This window comes from Lissotriton vulgaris, chromosome 12 (assembly GCF_964263255.1).
Source record: "Lissotriton vulgaris chromosome 12, aLisVul1.2, whole genome shotgun sequence".
Taxonomy (NCBI): Eukaryota; Metazoa; Chordata; class Amphibia; order Caudata; family Salamandridae; genus Lissotriton; species Lissotriton vulgaris.
Window position 1 is genome coordinate 525,232,957 of NC_141700.1, and position 25,498 is coordinate 525,258,454.

Genomic DNA, 25,498 nt, shown 5'->3' on the forward strand with positions numbered 1-25,498 from the left:
CGCTTGTAACGCGGATCTGGATTAAGTGGTTCCTCTGGCCTGTTTTCAGGCCCTTTTGACGCTTCGCGTCTGGATCAGTGTGCAATGCCTTCAGGCTTTAAAACTTGTAATTCCTGTTCGAGGCAAATGTCCACAACGGATCCACATCTTATCTGTATGTGGTGTCTCGGCGAACACCACGACTTGACGGACTGAGACGCCTGCCAACACCTCAAGCCGAAGTCCGAGCGGGAGCGCCGAATGAAGCTTCTTTCGGCTCACCTGTCCCGGTTAGAGTTTCCCCCGGCCTCTTCATCGTCGGCAGGCCCCTCTGGTTTCCGGTTGCGCAGTCGATCGCCCTCTGGGGCCTGGGGACATTGTTAACCACTTATCGGGAAGTCGCGACGCATGTTGCTGTGTTCCTCAAACTCACTTTTATCTGTTGGGGCCACTGGTTCCTGAAACTCTCTGGTCGTACGCCAGACAGGCCCCCCCATCCCTTCCGGGCGCGGGGGCGACTCTGACCCAGATGGAGGCCTATGCCACGGCGCTGCAGCCCTCCCTTGGGTCCTCTCCTGGGGTGTCCTCCGCTACTTACGGGGTCCCAGACGGACTCACCAGTAGGTCCTCTCCCTGGGGTGTCCTCCGCTACTTACGGGGTCCCAGACGGACTCACCAGTAGGTTCGACCCTGGCGCCAAATGAGCCTTTGTCCTCAAGGGACGTCGGAGAAATGGGATACTCGGGGCGTGGCCCGGCTGGTTCCCCCTTTACGACCGATGGCACCCGTGCTACGCCGCATAGTCCTGTGGGGCTCCCTGTGGCGTCGCAGGTGGTTGCTGGTGCTCGAAGCCTTGCTATGAGCACACCTCAGCCTTCCGGGTTGGGCAGGCGCTGCCTGTCCGGAGCTGGGGTCTGCGCTGTTCCGGCGGCGTAAACTTGCCTCCCCTGGCTTTGACTCAGCTTCTTTCTTCGGAGTCGGATCCTGTTGTAGTTGAGGCGGAGTCTGTGCCGGCGTCGGACGGGGCTGACTCGACGCCGGACGAAGCATGATCAGTGCGAATAAAGTTGTTTAGGCGCCGCATCAACGCCAGGTTGTTGACTCTTCTCCGGAAGGTTCTGGCAATGCTGGATGTATTCTTGCCTGTGCCCCCCTTAGAATTTGTGGGCCTAGAATTTGTGGGCCCAGCAGGATCCCCGCCTTGTCAGGAGCCCCTGGACCGGGCAGGTTTCCCACCTTCACAAGAGCTCCATCAGGACCCTCATTCGTCAATGGGGCTCCCTTCCGTTTGGCATTGGTCGCACCCTCGGTGTCCTGGAAGGCTTCGTTTACAGCCCTCACCTACAGATGAGCTGCTGTCCCCTCCTCGGAGGTCTACCGAGGCCGGTGCGGCTTTTCTGAGAGTAGTCTCCATGGCATCTCGTTTTCTGAAAATGCAGCCCCCTTCAGTCCCCTTGTCTGTGGACCCTCGGCTTGATGTCCTTCACCGCGGGTAAGGGAATGTGGAGCCGCTTCTGCCCTTTGAAGCTTCTCTTTATGATGCCCTTTTGGGCACCTGGGTTCGGCCAGCTTCTGGTGATCCGGTGGCTCTTTCTGTCTTGCAACGCCACCGTCCTGCTCCACATGATCCAGTTTGCTTATTTGTCCACTGGCGTTTGTTTTGCAAACTGCCTTCCCTTCCTCGGTTAATGCTTCCTCCTGGGAGTTCAGATGGCTTGGGTCATGGGGTCGGACATCTTTGCCTCCACTAGTGCTGTCCTAAGGTCACTAAATACAGTGTGTGTCCTGACTGGTGTTACCTCTGCCCTGTGGGACTCTGCAGAGTCTCTGCTTCCACCACCTCTGAAGGTGGTTGTATTGACCTCAATCTTTGGTATGGCCGTGATGTTGCTGAATTTACGATCCTTGGATACTGCTGATTCCTTAGGCCGGGCTATGGCTGGCGCCATGCTTGGTTATGGGATATAGTCTTCCCAGAGAATATCCGGGAGACACTTGTTGATCTACCCTTTGGTGTTTTATTGTTTGATGCTAATCTGCTGTTCAGTGCCTCCTTGCGGGCTTTCGCCCTCCCCCTTAGGCCTGTATTCCTCAGGCCTCTGTTCTGTGGTGGTACCTTTTAATTTAGCATCCTTAAGATGCGTTGTGTTTTAAGTTGGCAGTAAGCCTGAGGTCTTCTTTTCGCATGTTCTGGGGTAGTTAGTTTAGTTACCCTTAAATTTAGCATCCTTTTGGAGGCATTATGGGTTTGAGCTGGCAGTTAGCCTACTGTGGTGGTGTTCTAAAGATTGTTGTCTAGACCTCTGACTGTGGTTTGCCCTAGGAGGTTTTTCCCGTTGTTTAGGGTGTGCCATAATCCAAGTGGGGTACTTGTATACTACTATATAGCTCTGCTGTTCGAGGCATGTGGGCTGCTGAATTCATATCTTGTGCATAGATCGCCGCCTAGTGTTGGGTCCGGATGATTGCACTTTGTTGTCTTGGAAGAGTCTTCGAAGTATCACAAGATAGGGGACTCCTCCCTTGGACTACAGTGCGCATGGGCATCTTCTCCATCCTCAGATTGTTTTTTTTTCGCCATTGGGTTCGGATGCTAACTCCTATACTCCAACTTTGGAATAAAAAATAAAACTTTTCTAAAGGCCAAAAGGCCTTCGATTCAACGGTATTGTTCTCGCTCGGTACCTCTCTACTGGCGCCTTCCTTCCTTCGTTTACTGCCTGATGCCCTGAGCAGACTTCCTCTCTGCACCTGGTCCCTGCGCTGACTCGAGAATCCCCCCGCTGCCGCTTCTGCCATCTGTGGCCGCCGAGCGGGGGACTCCATTACCCAGCATCCTTTAGAGGGGTGCCGACTGATGACCTCATCCCCGGGCCCGGCGGAGACTTAAAATCCCTATAGCCCCCGCGTCGCGGGATCGCGCCGGGGTAAGCCCGGGTCAAGGGCAGGGCTGTTTTGTGGCCGTTCGGGGGCCGAAAGAGGCTGGGCTGGGCCCCCCCCCTTTGGCTCCGCGACAGGACATCCTCTGATTACTCTGCTGAATACAGTAAGGACTGCACATAGACTGCTTACGAACTATTACCTGCCGCATGTGAAAATTTACTGTTGACCCGTCCTTATTGTTTATAAAATCAGTGGGATAACTTGGTCTCATCAAAGTATAGAAAATGCCTGTCTCACTTGCTAAGGAACAGTCTAAATCTACCTTGCCCACTCTAACCGCAATTGATCGTATGCTCCAAAAGACTATTGCAGTGGTGGTAAACGCCATCGAGCATACAGAGAGATGTCTCTCACTTCCTCCCGGGTCATTTCCCTCTCATCAGTTAACATATCTATGACTACAAACAATTCCCAAGATTCAGATCTTGCTCCATCCTTCGTGTCGCTTCCATGTACTTACCCCTCAACAGACACGCAGCTTAATTACCCTACTACTGTTAGTGTCCCCGTGGAGCCACAGTCCCTGTCTACTAGATTATCCCTGTCTTCCTCTGTGTAATAAGCGTTCCTCCCTGGGGACGATCAATGTAGCCAGCTCTCCATTAGAACGGACTGGGGGGCAAACTTATGAGGGTGATACTAGCATCCCATTCCAGCTAAGGGACCAGGATAAATCGGCTGAACCTACTAAAGATCCTTCACAGGTAGAAACACCACTGGAAGTCTCATCTGAAGATATCCCTGGTGAACTTACTAACATCTACACCCCCAACTGCGAAACAGGATCAGATCACCAGAAATAAAGAGGAAACGCAGAGGGGGCATTTTGCAAGGCAGAAGTGCTAAGCTTTTAAAAAAAACACGCACACTTCCCTGAGGACGGGTGGAAGCCGTTTGAAATCTCCCCCACCGTCTGGGAAAATTGGGTTGGAAAATCAAGCATTGCATCTTCCCTTTATGGAAGAACTAATCGGGAATTTTGAACACTTAGTTAAATCGCTAATATTACCCATTGTACACTGGTTAAAAATCATATCTGAGAAATTGGGGGATTTAGAAGCCACAACACAGATGAACGCAGAACAGACTAGGGAGCTCATAAAAAAATACTTATAAAAACAATACTTGCAAGAAAGCGTCACCAGTACCCCTCTCACTAGGTAAAAATCACAGTAAGGAAGCACAATTGTGATCAGGGAGGCAAAATAAGACTCTTACTAAAAAAGGTAAAGGGCACTTAAACCCCAATAACACTAGCATAAATAACACTGTACAGCACACACAAATGCTGGTGGAGAACATTTAGGCTCCAACCCCAATGAAGAATCCATTGGGGCTAGAGAATGCTGGGGAAAAAGGAACTCGGTCTGTGCTTCCTGAGACTGTCTTAACTAGAGTGAATTGTAAAAGGACAGAGGGCATTGTGGTAAGCCAAAACGCAACAGCCACATCCCAATATAATAAATAAAGATCTCCTACAGAGTGTGGCATTAGTACTCATCCGAATGTACAAATCAATCTCCCTCCTGAATCAGCTCCATACGTTGCTGTTGATTGGGGTCCCCGAACTAACAGGGCAGTTTGAAGATTATAGGAGCCTTAAAAATAGTCATTTCTGACTAAAAATTAACAGACCCCTACCCCCCAATATCAACGGGGATATCCTGCTGGTGAGGAGAGCGAAATGGCTGGGCCAGAGACCAAAGGACACTAAAGGCGACATGGTAATAATTAATTTTAATGACCACAGGGTCACTAAGTGTTTAAACGAGTGGTATCAGGAAACTGGAAACCTGGGGATACAGATCCACCAACTATATTATTTTTGCCCTAGGTCCTTAATAGTCCCCCAACATGCCACGAAATGCAACTATTTAGTCCCAGTAGCCAATAGATTTGCTGCCTTTACAGGACTAGACGGAGTAGATTGACTCGGCTATGGTGACTGTCCTAAGACACCCTTTCAGAACCGAACCAATGAGCAATATGATCAATTATCAACAAACTGTCAAACTGTTATTGACTCTATGGTGTCGACCCCTCCCTCCTTTCAAACATGTAACTTTGAATCTTCCTCATTGCTGCCGAGTGAACCAAATCTTTTGCCCATTCTCGAACCCTGGAAGTGTTAGAACTTGGAATGTAGCGGGTCTTGCTGCCTAAATTAACGACGTAAGCTGACAATCACGGACTATGACCCATTCCATCATATGCCTTCAGGAAACTTGGGCAACTGAATAGCTTCATCTTCTAGGCTATAAAACTTATTATACTCGGGCACTACCAAGTAGAAGAGATAGACATAAGGGAGGTCTATCCTTGTACATTTCAATTACTACTGGTCCCTCCGTGCTTAAAAGTGTCACTGACAATAACTTTTTTCAAATTTTAACTACATCATGGGGCCCTTTAAAAAAGTTTGTTATAGTAAATTTCTATAACAATATCCCCTCAGTGCAATTAGAGAACGTTATTAAAACATTCTCAAAAGCCCTGACCAAGATAGAAGAAAGTCTGTCAGGAGATATGCTCCTGATGTGGGTAGGAGACTTTAACTGTTCCCTTTGCCCCCGGAGCTCACTGGGTGTGTGCGGTCTGGAGGAAGATAATCAGCGGTTCATGAGTCACTTTTCTCATACTAAGTTAGGAGATTTGCTTAATAACATACTAGCCGACTTCTCTTTAGGCTTCATAAATGAGTTATGCAGTCCCCCAAAAATATTTAGTCCCACTTTCAATGGGAGAGGGGCAAATTCAATTATTGACTTTACTGTATTTTCGATGCGTTATGCAATGCTGGTGACTAAATGGGAGACCGTCCTCACTGGTTTGAGTGACTACTTCCCCATTTCTGTAACTCTCAACCTTAAGTATGGTAACCCATGTCAAAAAAACCTCGCTAAATATGACCTGAATCCCATCCTCTCCCAAAATAACGGGTTCTGTATTAAATGGGAGGTCACACCGGCGAATTTCCTAAAAAATCTGGTCACTAATACCCAAGAGGAAATTAACATCGGTTTGACATCTGAAGAGGATCCCCATCTTATTCTTGGATCCTTCATTAAAATCTGCTCCTCCAGAAAACAGCTCCTGGTTAGAACCCCACGTAATAAAGCTAAGGGCTCCCCTGGTTGGTTCAGTGCAAATTGTACCAGGGCACTTGCGGCACTCAAAACAGCCCTGCACTCCTCACCACAATCCAGATTAAACGTTCAAGCAGCAAGGCACACATATCTCATTGCCCTATCAACCAAGAAGAAAGATTTAAAACTGCAAGCGTGGTCAGCTCTCCACGGAGCCTCTGAGCTAAAGGACAACACTGCTTTCTGGAAGGTGGTAAATGCCCCCTTTTTTTTAAGACCGCCAGAGCCCCCGGATAGACAATGCCATTTCATCACAAGTATGGGTGAACCATTTTCAGGCCCTATATAGCATTTTTGTCCCCTTAGAAGGCTCTCCCTCTGCAACATCTATCAATGAGGAAATATGCACTTCCTTCCCACTGGATATACAGTTTCAACTGGAAGAAGTGTATAAGGCTCTAGTAGAAAGTCCAGCGGCTAAGGCCCCAGGCCCTGACTGTGTTCCCATTGTTATCTTTAAAAACCTACCGGACCTCTGGGCGCCAATTCTCACTAGAGTCCTGAACTCTTCAAATAAAATCGGCTTTATTCCCACCTGGTCAGAGGCAGTGGTGGTCCCGATTTACAAAAAGGGGGACTGGAATGATCCTGTTTGCTATCGCCCAAAATCCCTCCTCGATGGCCTTATGAAGATAGCGGGCAGGATCATTCTTGCTCGAATCCAGGTCTGGTTGGATGAACAGATATTATCTAATCTACAATATGGGTTTAGGAGAGGAAGAAGGACAGTTGAGCAGGGCCTAAACCTATCCCTAATAACATCTAAATATATTCATAAAAAAAACAACAATTTGTATATAACATTTGTAGACCTCAGTTCTGCATTCGATTGTGTTAATCACGACATAACATATTGTGGCAAACCTTCAGGGACATCGGCCTGGATCACCGCATACTCACCTTTATTAGAGAACTGTACAATGGGGCAGGTGCTCGTGTAAGACACAGTAGAATGGGGTAATGTTCACACTTGTTCCGCATTCATAGAGGAGTAAGACAGGGGTGCATACTTGCACCCCTGCTTTTTAACTTGTATATAAACAACATAGGATCTTCCCTCGCTGATCAATACCACGATTATCCCACAGTAAAAGGGAAACCTATCCCCATACTCCTTTATGCTGATGATGCGGCTATTCTATCGCAGACAAGGGTGGGCCTCCAAAAAGCAGTGCAAAAATTCTCACACTTAATGAAATCAAGGGGTTTATGTGTAAACGTTTCAAAGACGTTTACCAGATCATGTGGGCCAAACAAACGCAGAGCACCATGTTCGATTACATTGGACGACAGGCGGGTGGAGCTCGCGGACATCTTTTGCTACTTGGGGGTACATTTTGAAAGAAAGGGCTAATGGAAGCCTGCGGTAAACGCTAGGGCTTTAGCACTTACTAGAGCAACAGGCGCACTTTTAAATTTTGCCAGAAAGTTAAAGAGCAGGCCAGTCAGAGTTGCTGCAAATATTCAAGGCTAAGTGTGTCAACTGGAACCTATGGGGCGGGTATCTGGGGGTCTGAGTCAGTGGAGTCCATCCAACGTATCAAGAACCGGTTTCTGCGATACTTACTGGCCGCCCCAAAGAGTACATCAACCTATGTGTTGCACGCGGAAGTGGCCCCGGTTTTACTCTGGCACAATGTCTGGACTAAACCTTCCACGACTCTTAATAGAGACATAATAGAGGACTGCCTGGCATCTGATGGAGTCAATAACATTTAATGGTTTACCTATATCAAAAATTTCCTCAGCGAAATTGGGCACCCAGAATATTTTTCCAACCCAGACACCATGGAGTCTTTGTCCAGATCTGCTCTAAAAAAAATCCCTCCGAGAACACCTTGAATCCAAAAGATGGAAGGAACAAAGGGCAAAGAAAACTTTTATGAATCATGACGTGGTAACACTACATCAGGGCATCTAGTGGTATCTTTTGCTAGAGCAACCTTTTTATCATCGCATGCTTCTCACTCTCTTCTGGCTGGAAAAATTCTACAGGCTTGTAACTTTACCGCAGTGCAATGACTGGTCGAGGGAAAAAAGAATTTGTCCTTGCAATGATGTGTCCACTCAATCGAACATTCATTGTATCCTCCTTTGCTCCTTCTATACTCATCCAAGGAGGAAATTGTTGAAACCCCTTCTCGTTTCATGGGGCTTAAGATCATCCAGAGAGACTTAGTCTAAGTTAAGAACTTTAGGCGATGAGTACACCATTAGTACGGTAACTTCCCTCCTGAGAGCAATTCTGAGGTTTAGTTCTAAAGCATTTTATTGAAAGAGTACAAAGGAAGAAAGAAAACATTTGAGCAATGGTTAGTGCTATGTGCCGTGGGGCCAGCCCTAAAGGAGTGCGTAATTTCCCAAGTACTTTTAACAGGGGCCTCTTCGGCTTCGCTCCCGTATGCTCAGCCAAAGACCAAAACACAACAATGGAGTTATCCCTCTGTACCCCTTCTATTTTTGAAAAACTACCCCCCCTACTCACTCACCCTCGCTTCCCCCTCCCAACCCTTCCCTACCCCATCCAGTGCTTTGCTTGCCTCCTGTTTGACTTCTCCACCACCGCCCATCCTCACAGACCATGCCCGAATAATTGACCATTAAGCAGTGTGATCCACCGGTGGTGTTAGTCTCAGTAATCGTAGGTACCTTGGGAAGGTGAGCTCCTTGAATTCCGTGGTTAGCAGTGCATGGAATGGTTGCCACAGCTCTTGAAATTGTTCCACCTCCCCAGCCACCATAAGTGATAATTTTTCCATGCCCAAGACATGCCACAGTCTGTGCAGCCAACCCGTTGTGGAGGGGGTGACTGTTGTGCGCCAGTGTATTAGGATATTTTGAACGGCTGAGCCCAGTGCTATCGCACTTTGCCTACCTCTACGGGATTTCAGTGGGTACATTAAACCGTTTGGGAGACCCAACAGGATGTATGCCGGGAAGCGGGGCAGCTCGATTTCGAAGTGTGCATCGACCTCGTCAATCACCTCTTTCCAATACGAGTGCAGCAGCGGGCAGTCCCATAAAACATGTGTAAGTGTGCCTATCTGCCCACACTCCCGCCAAGAGGTGTTCTCAACATGTCGATTCATCTCGTGCAGCCGTTCTGGGGGTGTAATACCAATATGTGGATACCTTGGTAAATGTTTCGGTGAGTCCTATACGATATGCAGAATGCCTTGCCCGGTATGAAATCTGGTCCCACTCTTTATGGCTTAGCGTCCTGCCCAGTTCCCGGTTCCATCGTTCTCTGCCAGGGTTATGAAAATGGAAGGGGGGGGCTGCAACAGCCTGTAGAGATCCATGATTAGTTTTGCGTCTGAAGTGCGTGTAACCAACCATTTTTCGTATGGCAGCAACTTCCTGTCTGCCGATTCTCTCACCTGTGGCTGCAGCGCCCAGTGCCGCACCTGCCAATAGCGCATCCTGTCCGTCTCGGACAACTGATGGTCCTCTTTGAGACTCCGAAAGGGGAGGACCCCTTCTGCATCATACAGTTGGAAGAGTGCCCTACATCCGGCTATTCGCCAGTGCGTGAAGGCTCCTGGCTCCGTCCCTGGTGTAAAGTCCGGGTTGTCCACTATTGGTGTAAACGGTGGGGTGAACGTGGTGAGGTCGTGGACCTTGTTGGTGGCATCCCATACCTTCAACGGGACCAGTGTGACAAAGGACGCGTAAAGATTAGGAGGGCGGTGTACCCTACGCAGGAAGGGCACCTCCTGTAGCGGACGGCCCACAACCGCCTGGTCCTGGAATAGCCAGTGCTTGTCCGACTCCCACCTACTCCACTCCTCTAGGTATCGTAGCTGCGCTGCCTGGAAATATTTGCGTAAGTCCGGAATACCTAGTCCCCCCGACTCAGGAGCTAGCGTAGAGAGAGCTCTCTTCATCCTCTGTTTGCGGCCTTGCTAGATGAAGCGGGCTAGGTCCGCCTGTGTCTACTGGATCCACCCCTTGGGCGGTTGGAGCGGCAGGGCCCGGAACAGGTACAGAACCTGGGGTAGGACTGTCATCTTGACCACCGCCACTCTGCCAAGCCAGGATATCATGCTCTTGCCCCATCTCCCCAGTTCCTTCTTGATTTTCTTACCCAAAGCCGCATAGTTAGCGGTCACCATTGCCGGCAGCGTGGGCGCCACGCAGGATGCCCTGGTACTGGACTTGGTGCGACGACCATTGCATGGGGAAGAGCACCTGCAACTCTGATCTTGTGGCAGCTGTCAGGGAAACGTCCAGTGCAACTGACTTTCCCATGTTCATTCTGAATCCTGCCACCGTCGAGAAAGCCTCTAATTCTCTAATGCACGTGGTGAGTGCACGTCTCGGGTCGTCTAGGGTCAGTATCACATTGTCCGCATAAAGGCTGACTGTGTGGATATATCCTCCCATCTTTACGCCGGTCGCGTCTGGGTTCTGGCGTATTCTTTGGGCGAACTGTTCCATATATAGAGCGAAGAGTAGCGGGGACAACGGGCAGCCCTGTCTGGTGCCTCTCTCGATGGTGAACCTCTGGGAGCTACAACCGTTCACCCGTACCACCGCTGATGGGAACCTATAGCAGTTGAACACTAAAGAGCGAAATTTCTCTCCTACACCCATTTTCTCCAACACCCGTTCTAAATAAGGCCAGTGCACCCGGTCAAATGCCTTCTCAGCATCGACCGAAAACAGCATTCTCTCCCCAGGGATTCGGGAGGCTTTCTCCAGGATGTGTACCACTCTCTTGGTGTTATCCACCGTCTGTCTCCCAGGCACAAAGCCGGCCTGGTCCGGTTCCACCAGTCCTGGCAGGTGGAGCGCCAGTCTAGTTGCAAGAATCCCTGTGTACAGTTTGAGGTCCACATTTAGGAGGGAGATCGGTCGATACGAACTGCATTGGGTCCGGTCTTTTCCCGGTTTAGGTATGAACGACACTGTGGCTTGTAGGAGATCAGGCGAAATAGCTCCCGGGGTGGAAAATGAGTTAAAGTATAGCGAGAATCGGCGCCAGCGTGGCACTGAACGTTTTATAAAAGAGTGTGGTGTAGCCGTCCGTGCCTGGGGCCTTCCCGTGCTTGAGTCTGGAGATGGCTGTAATCACCTCCTCGACCCGAATCTCTTTCTAAATACTCTGCCTGCGTCGGTGCCAGAGATGGAAGGTTGACCGTATTCAGATACTCCTCAGTTTCTCGCTTCGCCAGATGGTCCCCTGTGTATAACTCGGTGTAGAATCGACGGAAGGCCTCAGCTATCTGGGCATAGTCTGTAACCGTCACTCCGTCGTCAACCACAATCTTTTACCCGGTGACATTGGTGTTCCACCCTGAGTTTGTTCGCTAAGAGGCGACCACACCTATCGCCCCCTTTATAATACGCGTGCTTCAGCCACAGCGCCGCATATTCCGCCCTGTCCATGTCCAATGCCGACAGGAGTTTCCTCGCTGCCTTCAACTGCCTCCAGATCCTGGGGGCTCCCGTGCGGTGATGCACCTGTTCAAGTTCCCGGACCTTTTGCGTGAGTTCGTCTCGCCAGTTGCCGTTCCCTATTCTCTGCCGAGGAGATTGCAATGAATTCTCCCCTCAGGACAGTGTTGAGTGCTGCCCACTGAGTCGCTAGTGAGGTGTCAGCGTTGTCGTTGTGAGACTGGTATTCCCTGATCGACTCTATAATATGTTTCACCACTGTTTTTTTGTGCAAGAGAGTGTCTCTGAGACGCCATACCCCGCGAGAGGCTTGAATCAGCGGCAGAGTGAAGACCCCCGAGACCGGAGCATGGTCCGATAAAGAGGACTCCAATCTCAGACGTCGTGACTAGGTCGCGGACCGGTCCGGTGACAATAGTATGGTCTAGTCTTGCGTATGTCTTGTGTGCATGCGAATAGTAAGAATAGTCCCTATCTGTGGGGTGAAGTCGGCGCCAAAGATCATGGAGATCCAGGTCCGCCACTTGGGCCTTCCTTGCCTGGGACAGTTCCCAGTCTGTGGGTAACGTTGAGTTGATCTGTCCATAGACAAATCGAACACCATGTTCAGGTCTCCCCCTAGAATGATGTGTCTGTCTGGGGACGCTGTTATATCCACCAGTGCAGAGTTAAAGAAGCGGTCCTGATGTTCGTTTGGGCTGTATATCGTTCCGATGGTAAACACCAGGGTCCCCAATTTGAACCTATATGCCAAAAGTCTCCCTTTTTGCTCAGCGAATTTGTGTAGAATCTCTCCCCTGAAGGACCTAGATACCAGGATTGCCACACCTGCTGTTTTGGAAGTGTTAGAGGAAAAAACTGTGTGGGGATCTTGCGCGATCGCATCCTATGGCAATCACGCGTTAAGTGAGTCTCCTGTAGGAGACCGATATCAGCTTGCGCATCCTCCAGTAGAGACGGGACCGCTCTCCTCTTAACTGGGTTGTTGAGCCCTTTGAAGTTAAGGGTCACTACTTTAAGGGTCGCCATGAGTGATTAAACCAATGTGGTAGAAGCAATGGGTCAGTATCGGTGAATGACAGTTCGCGGACCAAACGGACATGGATGCCCCCTTTGGGGCAGCGTGATTGCACCAAGAGCACTGGATGGACCCCCCCCTTCCCGCAACAGACTCCCAACCTCACCCCCCTGCAACTCCTCAACAACCCCCTCCCCCAACCCCCTCTCCAAACTCCCCCTTCCCCAACCCTCCGAAACCTCTGAACGTATTGTCCCAGTCATGCCCCAAGTGGACAAGTCTGTGGTACAGTACTTGAGTGGACGTCCGGCCACGTACTTCTCCCCTCAGCCCCCCCCCCCCCGTCCCCAAACCTGCAACAGCAATGCTATGCCATTCTCCCCCCGGAGCAATCTTACGCTGTCAGTGCGATATCACCGTTAGCAGCTGAGTCTCTGGATGCTTCCCGGATGGCGCTTGCCATGTCGGCTCTGATGGTGGGTGAGCCCGGCCTCCGGGATGTAGTCGACGGTCTGCGCCTTGACACCCTATGCCAGCCTTAGCCGGTGGCGCGCCTCCGTCTTGGTGTGGCGGAATCTTCCTCTTCCGCGGTGATCCCTAGTACTTGACATGTCTCCTGCAGTGATCGCAATTGGTGCATCGTGCCGTTCCATTTGAAGATGAGGAGGAAAGGGTGTCCCCATGAGTAGGCCGTCTCATGCTGTCTCAAACAAACCGTCGCTATTTTAAATGCTTTACGTTTCTGGAGAGTGATAGCGGACAGGTCCTGATATAGCGCCACAGGATGGCCCCGAAAAACCAGCGAGTTCTTCTTCCGTGCCTCAGCCATAATCCGTTCTTTCAACGGGAAGTCTGGGAGAAAGGCTAAACGTCCGGTGGCGGGGCCGATGCACGCCTCGGGGGTCCCACTCTGTGCGCTCTGTCTATACGTATGGGAAAGTCCACAGCTTCTCCCAGTATGTCTCTGAAGAGGTCCCGTAGATAGCCCGTCACATCTGTGCCCTGTCTACTGATGAGCTCTCTGGCCCTACCTGTTGCGGGGAGTAGGTGGTGGCGGCCCCTTGGTGCTATGTCCTCTCCCGGGCTCTAAGGGGTGGCGCCCTCTTTAGCGGATCTCGAAGTCCCCGGGCAGCGCCTCTCGTGGCCCGGTTGCCCTTGCCTCCCTCTGGCACTGCAGCGGCTCCTATAAGAGTCCGGGCTCCTACCTTCGAGCCGTGCGACCCGGCTCCGCTCTTCCGCCAGATCCCAGCTTCCCCGCCGGTCTCTCCTGTTGTAGGCCGCAGACACGGCCTCGATTTGCCTGCTACTGGCCTCCTTGAGTTGCACCCCCGGGGGGTCACGGTCCGCTTCCGTGTCTCGGGGGCCACCTCCTCACCTCTCGAAGCCCCCTGGCAGAGGTCGGTGCTACTTCGGGCTCTCTCGCCGCTCACGGCCGTTTCCCTGTTCCGGGCCCTCTCCTCTCCAGACTTCGGAGCTCGCCGCACACCGCGCTCGCACCTAGATAAACGAGTCCGGAGCGTCACCTGGGGCAGTTCGGATTCTGGGCTCGGCCGCAGCGGTCCTTCGGTCTTGCCTTTCACGCCGGCGGCACCTCCTCGCACTCCCGCTGAGTCCCCTCCGATGTAGGCCGAAGCCTTGAGTTGGGTTGTGGCCAGCCTCGAGGGGGGAGGCCTCCCGCAGGGTCGTCCGGCGTTTCTCGGGCTACCGCTACCCTCAGCTGTGTCCGCGGTTCCCGGACCACTTCTCCTCTACACAGCGCGTCGTAGCTGGAGGGTCTCTCTGTCTCCGGGTATCGCTTCGCTCTAGGCCGTATCTCGGCTACAGACCGCCGCCGCTCCCGACTCCGGAGCCCGCTCCGCACCTCACCCGGTCCGCTGCGTCCGGGGCGTCTCGGGGGTCAGTTCCAGCCTTAGTTTAGCTCGGCAGACTCAGTCACCTCTCCCGTCGCTGTTTAGCACCAGCGGGGGGAGAACAAGCTGTTTTTAAGGCCTGGGGCCTGGATGGGTCCGGAGCCTCGGGCAAAAGCGTCCCCCTACTCCGCCATCTTGGCCACGCGCCCCCAATTCTGAGGTTTAGAAAGACCATTTAACTTGAATACCCTCGGAATGTGTAAATGTTTGTCTATAAAGATTTAAAAACCTTATTATCAAATCTTAGTTTTTAATATTTTTATTTGTATAGCACAAATAGTGAATATAATCGCGGTTTGTTTTTAATGTGATTTTATCTTGTATGCTTTTATGAATTTGTTCATTCAATTCGAATAAAGCTTGTTGAAATTGAAAAATAGTTCACCTCTCTACTCAATCCAGCCTTCCATCTCGGATCAGTCGTCGACGCGGGCCGTTGGTCCTTTTCGACGCCACGTGAGTCGACCGTCGATGGAAAGAAGCCCGTTTAAAAGGTGCCCACAATGCCACTCAAAGTTCCCTCATACTGATAAGCACTCAGTATGCAACAAGTGCCTTTCCCCAGACCATAAGGTAGAAACCTGTCCAGCCTGCGCCCAGTTTCGATCGAAGAAAACTATTCGAAACAGACAGGCTAGAAATGCAGCGACAGGCACCGGACCCGGAGAACATCTTCGATGATGACCAGGATCTACAGGAAGCTCCAGACTCTGACCTAGAAATCGTCATCGTCTAGGACTACTCTGACTCCGATGACGACATCCCACTGGGGCAAATCGTGAGTACTCAGCCCCCAACACCAACTACCCCGTTACCAAAGGCTCCGGTCAAGGCATTGCCAAAAGGCCTTATCCAAGATCAGAAAAAAGTTTTGCAAGCCGGGGCCATCCGGCTCTGCTTCGAAACCGAAACCTTCTGAGACCCCAGGGCCCAGTACCATTGTCCCAAAGAAGATTCCAGAGCCAAAGGTCGTCGACCCGAAGGGCGTCAATCCGAAAAAGGCCGTACAGCCAAAGAGCATCAAGCCAAAAAAGACTGTCGACCCCAAGAAGGCTGCCCAGCCAAAAATTGTCGACCCAAGAGGTTGTCGAACCGAATAAAGGCACACACCCAAAGGGTGCCGAACCAAAAAAGGTCGCCGACCCGAATAAGCCTACTGTTCCTAAATCCTTCGACCCTGCAAAGAGTGCCGTACCGAAACCCGCGCCGAGGCCCGAAAAGCCTGTCGACCCGAAGACACCGGCTCCAAAAACACCAGTCGATCCGAAAAATACCATCGACTCGGAAAAGGACACTCCTCCAAAGAAATCTACGGAGCACAAGAAACGCGTCGAACCAAAAGTTCCGGTCGACCCGAAAAAAGGCACTGAGCCGAAAAAATCCGTTACTAAGCCAAAAGTTGTCAAAAAAAACAAATCTCACACTCAACCCAGGACTGTAGAAGAACTCTTCCACCCAGATCCCTCTGACAACCAGGCAAAGATATACATTAGCACAGAGACTGGTAAAGTTACCATCCTGCATAGAAAAAAGAGGCCTTTGGACTTTGAACCTCAGTCCCCTATTCCATTAAAGAACAAGCATTAACAAAGCCAATAGGTCTCACCTCAGAAACCAATTGGCTGTGCCAATGTCTTTCTTTCGTGTTGTACAGAACTAAAGCCCACAGAGGCAAATCTAACGAATAAGAAGCAAGCAAATGAGTTACAATGTAGAAAACCAATAGATGGGCTTTAAGCGGACTGCTAACTAACAAGAGGGCATATCATCAAGCAAGGCGTTAAAATTATCGCTGTTTTAGCGGCAGAAAACTGCTGCTAAAGCGGCGATAATGGGCTTGATAATATACTCTGGAGAATTCCAATAGAAGCCCATGTTCACACCAGAACATGGATTTCTATTGCGATAATTTTAAAACCCTGCTGGATAATATGCCCCAAAATGTCTTACAACGAACAGCATGTGCTGTTTTAGGCAATACATTATAGGGGATACGAGGGAGTACCCAAGAAAATGTTCTACCAGTGACGGTTCCCTTCACTAATAAAAATAAAATAGCGAAAACACACAGGACACACTGTATTACGTGCTTCAAAAAGGTAAATAAAGCCCTCTTTCTTTATCCAGGGATTGGGTGTGTTCGGAGCTGCAGAACATCGTTAAGTGGGCGGGGAGAGTACATGGTTGAAATGTAAGTTTACCACAGGGGACAATTCTAGAAGTTAGAGAAGTGCATTTTGATGCCAGTGGTAATGGGATGGAAACTAAACTTTGGATAAGCAGTCACTTGTTTTTTTGTTGGCATTACAACTGATTGCATTGTACTAAAATGAGGACACTTTATCCACTCAAGTTCATTATACGAACCGTTTATAACCATGCAATCTTCATCGATAAACGCCATGTGAAGGTTAGCATCTTTCTCTTAAAGTGCAGGCTCATAACATCTATGCAAATGTTCATCTGAGGTTCCAAAGTCAATTATATTGTCTTGGTGTTGCATCCTAGGAGTAGACACATGACTATTAAAACATAAGAGTGGTTTAAACGAAAAACATTAGGCACATCCATACAGCACCACTATGCCAAATTACTAACACCTAGACACACCGTTAGCACATGTCAACTAAGGGGTGGCAGTTTTACATAGAAAGAAAGGGGGAAGGGGTTTGCACAGTTTTTAACTGACAAGCGAAATCCATACAGCACCACTATGCCAAATTACTAACACCTAGACACACCGTTAGCACATGTCAACCAAGGGGTGGCAGTTTTACATAGAAAAAAACCAACTCTTCGAGTAACGCAAGAAACAATTGTGCAATACGTTTTTGCAGAAAGCAAATCGATCTCAACTGTCCTGAAAGGATACCTCATAGTATGAGCAATGGCAATTATACTAGCAAAAAACAGTCTCTGTTATCGTTTGCATGCTTGTTATACGAAAATCGTTGTAATAAGCTCAAGCATAACTGGATTTATTGGACACTTAGTAAAACATACGAATCCGGCAACACGCCCCCTACCCCTCCCAATATAACATCTGGAGATACACAAGTCACCAACAAACAGACATCAAAACAATGTAGATAATATAGCGATCAAAACATAGCCACGAACGCCAATTTAATCGCTCTCCAAAACAATTACTCGATCTGAAAACAGTCATTTGTTCAAACGTTAGATTAATACATTAACCTAGTATAAATATTCGTACTATAAACCTTGGTTAAAAAATAGTAATGGGCATTACCTACTGCAAAAAAAGTCAACATTTAAAAAAAAAAGTAGAACAAAAAGTAACACCGTTTCGGTAATATCGAATAAAAGAAGTTTAGTTTCACGACGAAAAGAGTGAAGAAACTAAAACTAAACTATAAAAATATTTGAACAGGTTAGTAACACTATCAAGATCTTCGAATAATCGTCCAAGTTTTTTGTTTAATTCGATATGGAACGAGAAGGTGCCCCTTGATAGTTGACATTTATTGTTTACTACTCACCTTCGCACCCCTCGTTTAGCTGCGCATCGCGACTAAATGCCCGCCCCTGATAAACTGAGCATATTTTTAATACTCTTTACCTTTTTTTGGCCACTGCAATCTAACGGTACAGGATGAAAGGTGCAGTTTAAAGTCGGCGGAGCCTGCGCTGCGACTCCACCACTGCAGACAATAAGTTGCAAACTTGTCATTGCTGGGCTGCGTCACTACTCCTCCCGGCTCCGCTGCCGTTCATCTGAGGGTAGCAGTTAGAAAACATAACTCAACCATTCTTCACGGGTTGTCTCAACTCAAATAAAAAGCACCACAGATAGTATCATTTACATTCTCACACTTTATTAGAAGGAAAACTTTTTTCAAAACGAGTCCAGAAAAATCATGAAGGAATAAGAAAGTTAGAGCAAACAAATTACTTTAATGTCAATTTAGCACACATGAGATTTTCAATACAGCAAACTTCTGCACTTCGCGGTCAGGGATGTTTACGAGAGCGATTTAGTCGCAAACTACCTTTCTCTGTTCTGGAATACGTGTTTCAGAAATAATACTACTTTTGTTCCTGTTTTTCCCCTTTAGATTCTTCGCTGTGTGTACATCCTGTAAAGAACACAACGGTCGGTAGCCGTTAACGATTGAAACATTTTTTTTCTTGCGCTACTTCGAATATTCCAATTACTAGCACTTAAAAAACGGACGAGAGTAGGGTTTTGACCGTGTTTTTTTTTACCCTGGCCCCCACTCCTTTTTTCCGCTCAGCCGCACCTCTCTGCTGGGGTGCTTGTTAGACACTGGGGCCCCGGACACTCGCAGAACGCACGGGCAGGAAGTACGATTTTTTTGTGGTTTTTTCCCGTATTTTTCGAGCGGCTGTGACCATGGGCACAAGGGGAAAAAAATTCAAGCAAATAATTTCAGAAAAATTCCCTCCTTACCTACTCCGTCCAATCGAAAATGGCGCCGAAACCGAAAAAACGTCTTAAATTTCATTGTAGGGCTTTTGCAATGGCTTCTGGGACTGCTGCGGCTCGGAGGAAGAAAAAAAAACAAGTCTTAAAACCAGCACCCCCTCTCCCCTACCTCCTCCACCGCCGAGGAATGTGCTGGGATGACGGCACAAACGAAACAAAAAAAACAAACGGGGCGGGAACAGGATACTGAATCCCGCCCCTCCAGGACTCCCTGCCCTGCCTCATGGTTGCCAAGGCAATATTTCTGAAAATATTGTCGTGCTACCGTAAGGCAGGTCATGGAGTCCTCGAGAGGTGGGATCCAGAGCAGACAAATCTGCTAAACAGGAGCTTTTTCCAATGGCAGGCCTCCGTTTCGAGAGGCCTGCCAATGGAAAAAGGTTCCTTCAACAAAAACAGAGGTTACAGGGAAACAACAATAAAGGAAGAGGACGTGGAGGCAATAACACCAGAGCCTCCACGGCCACAAAACAGTGACTTCATTACGCTACCTCCAGACCACCTAACACTGGTCGGAGGCAGACTCCAACAGTTCCTGCCTGTCAAACGCAATTACCACAGACAGGTGGGTGAGAGAAATTATCCAGTCTGGCTATTGCCTAGAACTGACTTCCACACCACCAAACATACCACCCAGACATTGTCCAATGTCCAGGGAACACATCACCCTGCTACAACAAGAGGTGAACTGCATGCTAGAAAAGGGGGCCATAGAACAAGTCTCTTTCCAACAGCAAAGGACAGGAGTGTACTCCCTATACTTCCTTATTCCCAAGAAGGATGGTTCCCTCAGACCAATATTGGACCTCAGACCCCTAAATCAATACATACTTTTGGAGCACTTTCATATGATCACATTACAATAAGTGCTCCCGTTGCTACCACAAGGAGATTTCCTAGCAACCCTAGACTTCAAAGATGCGTATTTTCACATACCCATCCATCCAGCCCACAGAAATTACCTCAGGTTCACAATAGAAGTTCAACACTACCAATTCAAGGTTTTGCCCTTCGGGGTTATCACGGCTCCAAGAGTGTTTACAAAATGCTTAGCAACAGTAGCAGCACATCTCAGAAGGCAACACTTCCATGTGTACCCTTTTCTGGACTATTGGCTGATACAAGCAAAATCGTACCAACAGTGCGCAGCACACACGCCTCAAACAATACAGTTGCTATACAGCCTAAGCTTTTCAATCAACTACGCAAAATCACATCTGCATCCGTCCCATAAACAGCAGTACCTGGGAGCCACTATAGACACCTCAGTGGCGAAGGCATATCCAAACTCAGCAAGGATAGCCATTATGCAGACACTCATTTGCAAATTCCTGCCAAAACACTCTCTGCCAGCTCAAGTCTTCATGCTGCTCATAGGCATGATGGCCTCCTGCATATTCATTGTCCCCCATGCCAGACTTCAAATGCGCCCATTACAGGAATTATAGCACGGCAATGGAACCAGGCTCGAGGACAACTAAAAGACCTAGTGTTGGTAGACAGTCGCACTCACAACTCTCTGCAGTGGTGGAACCCACAAAACCTTTCCAAGGGGCGACTGTTCCAAGAGCTGGTTCCACAACTAGTACTGACTGCGGACGCATCACTAACCGGCTGGGGAGCCCATCTCCTTCAATACACAGTACAAGGGCTCTTGACAAACAAACAGAAAAAGCTGCATATCAACCAACTGGAATTGCTAGCAATATTCCTAGCCCTGAAAGCATTTCAGACATACTTGTACAGCAAGACGGTGTTGATCCGGATGGACAACATGACCGCGATGTACTACATCCAGAAACTGTGAGGAACTCACTCTCTACAGCTGTCCCATCTGTCACAAAGCAGAACACCTTCCAGGGAAGGACAATCAGGTTGCTGACCTGCTCAGCAGGCACAGCCAACAACTACACGAATGGGAGATTCACCGCCAGGTTCTCCAGCCATTCTTTGAGAAGTGGGGTCGCCCAGAAATAGACCTGTTTGCCACAAAAGAAAACTCTAAATGCCAATACTTTGCCGCCAGGTTCCCACATCCATTGTCACAGGGCAATGCGATATGGATGAACTGGTCAGGCAGATTTGCGTACGCTTTTCCCCCAGCACCACTGATCCCGCTGGTGGCACGCAAACTGCGGCAACACTCACTCACACTAATCCTGATTGCTCCCACATGGGCGAGACAACCGTGGTACACAACGTTCCTAGAACTCTCAGTAGTTCCTCATCAAAGACTGTGCCTTGCACCTCATCTTCTAACTCAGAACCATGGAGAAATCAAACACCCAGATCCCAATCAAATGAACCTAGCGATCTGGCTCCTGAGGTCTTAGAGTTTGGATACCTTATCTTGCCCCCAGATTGCATGAACATCATTAGGGAGGCAAGAAGACCAACCACACGAGCGTGCTATGCAGCTAAATGGAAAAGATTTATTTAATCAAATCAACTCCTTAGACGCTTCAATACAAAACATATGTTACCTGCTGCATCTACAAAGATGTAACTTAGCATACTCTTCAATACGACTACACCTCGCTGCTATAGCAGCATACCTTCAAAACAGGCAACACCTTTCACTGTTTAGAGTACCAGCAATCAAAGCCTTCATGGAGGGTTTAAAAAGGGTGATTCCTCCTAAGCACCCCCTTCCCCAGTCTGGAATCTAAATATAGTGTTTACCAGAATCATGGGCCCTCCTTTCGAACCTCTACATTCATGCGAACTACAATTCTTAACATGGAAGGTTGCATTCTTGGTTGCCATCACCTCACTCAGAAGAGTGAGCGAATTACAAGCACTAACAATTCATGAACCTTTCGTGCGGGGACATGCCAACAGGGTGGTTCTTAGAACAAACCCTAAATTCATGCCGAAGGTTATATCCAATTTCCAAACAATTAATCAATAGAACTGCCAGTGTTCTTTCAAAATGCAGTCAGTAGCTGAAAGAGCTCTGTACACATTAGACGTGAAGAGAGCTCTACTTCATTATGTGGACAGAACTAAATCCTTTAGGAAGACAAAACTGTTTGTTGCTTTTGCACCACAACACAAAGGGAATCCAATTTCAAAATCAGGAATAGCCAAATGGATAGTTAAATGCTTTCAAATATGCTATCAAAAGGCAAAACTCACTTTAACCGTCCCCCCAAGAGCACACACCACAAGAGAAATAGGGGCATCCATGGCTTTCCTAGGAAATATTCCTCTTGAGGATATCTCTAAGGCAGCCACATGGACCACCATACACACTTTCACAAAACACTACTGTGTAGACGTGCAAGCAAAACGGCATGCTGCTGTAGGCCAGGCTGTCCTCCAAACTCTTTTTCAGACTGCTGCAGCTCGCACGGGCAACCACCGCTAGGGGAGAGACTGCTATACATTCTATGCACAGATGGGAATTCAGCTGCCACATGCCTCGAACGGAATATGCTACTTACCAGTATGCATCTGTTCTTGGCATGTAGGGCTGCTGACATTCATATCGCCCGCCCTCCTCCCCGGTGCCTGTAGCAGCTGCAGCATTCTCTCTGGCATGGCCATCTCTTACTTTGCGGTCTCCATCTCTGCCACAATGGCGAAAAACAATCTGAGGATGGAGAAGATGCCCATGCGCACTGTAATCCAAGGGAGGAGTCACCCATCTCGTGATACTTCGTAGACTCTTCCAAGACAACAAAGTGCAATCATCCGGACCCAACACTAGGCGGCGATCTATGCACAAGATATGAATGCCAGCAGCCCTACATGCCAAGAACAGATGCATACTGGTAAGTAGCATATTCCTTATGTCAACTGGGCCTAAAGATCCCTTGGGTTCTATGCGTCACCTGGTGCTCTTATCTTCCGTTGTATGATGCTCAATGTTGGGCCTTAGAGCCATTTTCTATAAGTCATGGGTCGTCTTGCTTCGGTCTCAGTTCGAGGCATGTGGGCTGCTAAATTCATATCTTAGCATTAGATCGCCACCTAGTGTTGGGTCCGGATGATCGCACATTGTTGTCCTGGAAGAGTCTTCGAAGTATCCTGAGATGGGTGGCTCCTCCCCTGGACTACAGTGCGCATGGGCATCGGCTCCATCCCCAGATTGTTTTTTTCCGCCATTGGGTTCGGATGCGGTCTCGACGTCTCTCCGTCGGAACCGAATAAACATCTAATTTAACGGCCAAAAGGCTTTGGGTTCTTTACGTCGGTATTGTTTGCGTACGGTCTCGAGTTCTTCCGTCTCTCGGAGCCGGAATCAGCGGAGTTTCTACTACTCTTCGGACATCGAGGCCTTCTCATCGCGACTCGACACTAAGTTCCCAACATGGAGCGGAGCCCGTTTAAGCTCTGTCCGCTCTGTGGGTCCAAATACCCACATATAGACGTGCACCCGGTCTGTAATAAATGCCTTTCGCCAGACCATGACGAAGGAAGTTGCAGGGCCTGTGCGAGTTTCAGGTCGAAGAAAACTCTCACGATTCGGCGCGCGGTGCGCCTTGTGGCCAAACAGGCGGCCCCGGATCCAGAAAACATCTTCGACGACCAAGAAGAGGAGGACCAGAGCCATCATCTTCAAATCTCCCCGCCTGAGACGGAGGTCGAGGCTGATCCGGAATATGACGACGACGGAGTCGTGGGTCAAGGCCTTGAATACGTCGACGAGGTAGGGGACGACGATATGGTTTATGGGGCCGCGGAAGATAGCTCAGGGGACGAGCTATGCCCCGAAGTTGGCGGACATCAGGAGAGGGTCGCGGGATCGCCTGTCGGCCTTACCCAAGACCCTGTAGCGCAAGCCACGGCCCCGCCTGCTGGCCCGGCCACGGACATACTTGCTGCGCCGAGGGTTTCGAAACCGAAACTGAAAGCAACGGTCTCGACTGCACCTAAAATGGCCGACCCGAAACCGAAACCGAAAGTAAAGGACTCAATCGTCCCTAAGATGGCGGTCGCAACGGCAAAAACAAATAAACCGGCGGCCTCATCGACTCCGTCGACCTCCGGTCCGCAGAAGCCGAAGAAACACGGCGATTCCACAGGGTCAAAATCGGCGCCGGAGGAGAGATCCTCTAAGAAGGGTGGCACGCACAAGACAAGCGCGCCGGCGCAGGCAAAGCCAGCCAAGGCAACAGACACAGCCCCGGCTCCAACGGGGACATCTGCGCATCGCTCCAAGGACTCGGGGTCGGCGCCGTCCATCCCTCCAAAAGACCAACGGAGCGTCGCATCCGAAGGCAAGGCCACCTCGTCGGTGCCAAAGACATCGGTCACCGACGCATCTCTCGTGGCTGCTTCACTGCAAAGAATTAGGGAGAAGGCTTTCTCTTCGTCGACGCCAACGCCATCGACGCAGAAGGCGGCAGACGTCCCGGTCAAGCCCGCAAGTAAACTCCTCTTCCTTCTACCGCCAAAAGTGGCGCCGAAGGCCTTTTCATCGAAATCGACGCCAAAGAAGTCGGAATCTTCTACGGCAGGGGCATCTTCGGGTCAAGTGCTCGACCCAGAAGAGGATTCGGAGTGTTTCATAGACGCGGACAGGGGGAAGTTAACCCTTTACAAAAGGAAGATCACTTCGCAGCCGGTGGAATCCTATGTCATCCCCCTAAAGAAGAAGAAGTTTCCACAGGACGCCTCAGGCCTCATGGAACCTATCCAGCCTCCTCTGGGAAGGAGCCCAACACCGTCTCCAGACCACTCTGAAAGTGAGGGCTATGGTGAAGATGAACAATACACGTTCCCAGTAAATGAACCTGATGCACAGCCAGATTCTTATTATGTCATGGGGGACCAAGGCACCCAAGATGTGGGACACGACCCACAGACTTTCAGTACACGTGCATCCCCTACAGAGGATTCTGCAGGTTTTCATGCACTCATTGAGAGGGCAGCTGCTAATCATGATGTGGACATGCATGCTGACCCAGTTGAGGAAGACTTTCTATTCGACACCTTTTCAGTTTCGGAAAGAACTGTAAAGACCCTGCCTATGCTCAAAGGGGTCCTCAAGCATGCTGCGGACATCTTTAAAGAGCCTACCAGGGCGAGGGTGGTCAACCCACGTATTGAAAAAAAGTACAGACCAGCGCCTGCAGACCCTGCATACATTCGAGGACAGTTGCCGCTTGACTCCCTGGTGGTAGCAAACGCACGCAAAAGGGCCAACTCCCAAACAACGGGTGAAGCTCCTCCCCCGGATAAGGAGTCCAAAGTGCTAGAGGCAGGAGGCAAAAGAGTGGCTGCGCAGGCCGCCAATTTCTGGCGTATTGCAAATACACAGGCACTACTGGCACGTTATGATAGATCACATTACGACACACTAGAGCAGATTGTGGAACACCTGCCTCCGCAGTTTCAAGAGGGCACCAAAATGATTATACAAGAAGGACAACTGATCTCCAACGCGGCCATAAAGTGTGCACTTGATGCCGCGGACACGGCCGCTAGGGCCATTAACACCAGTGTCATGCTCAGAAGACAGGCTTGGCTCCGCATATCGGGGTTCAAACCTGACATTCAAACAACCATACTTAATCAGCCAGTCAATCCGGATAGACTGTTTGGTCCAGATGTTGACACCACCCTGGAAAAAATAAAAAAAGACACTGAAACTGCTAAATCTATGGGGGCCCTACAATCACAG

At 49.4% G+C, this 25,498-nt stretch overlaps 1 protein-coding gene across 11 annotated transcripts in view; it reads left to right on the forward strand.

Moving 5' to 3' along the window:
• The window catches only part of CNOT1 (CCR4-NOT transcription complex subunit 1), a 1,684,613-nt gene that overhangs the window by 323,874 nt on the left and 1,335,241 nt on the right, over positions 1 to 25,498 (forward strand). The window lies entirely within an intron of this gene.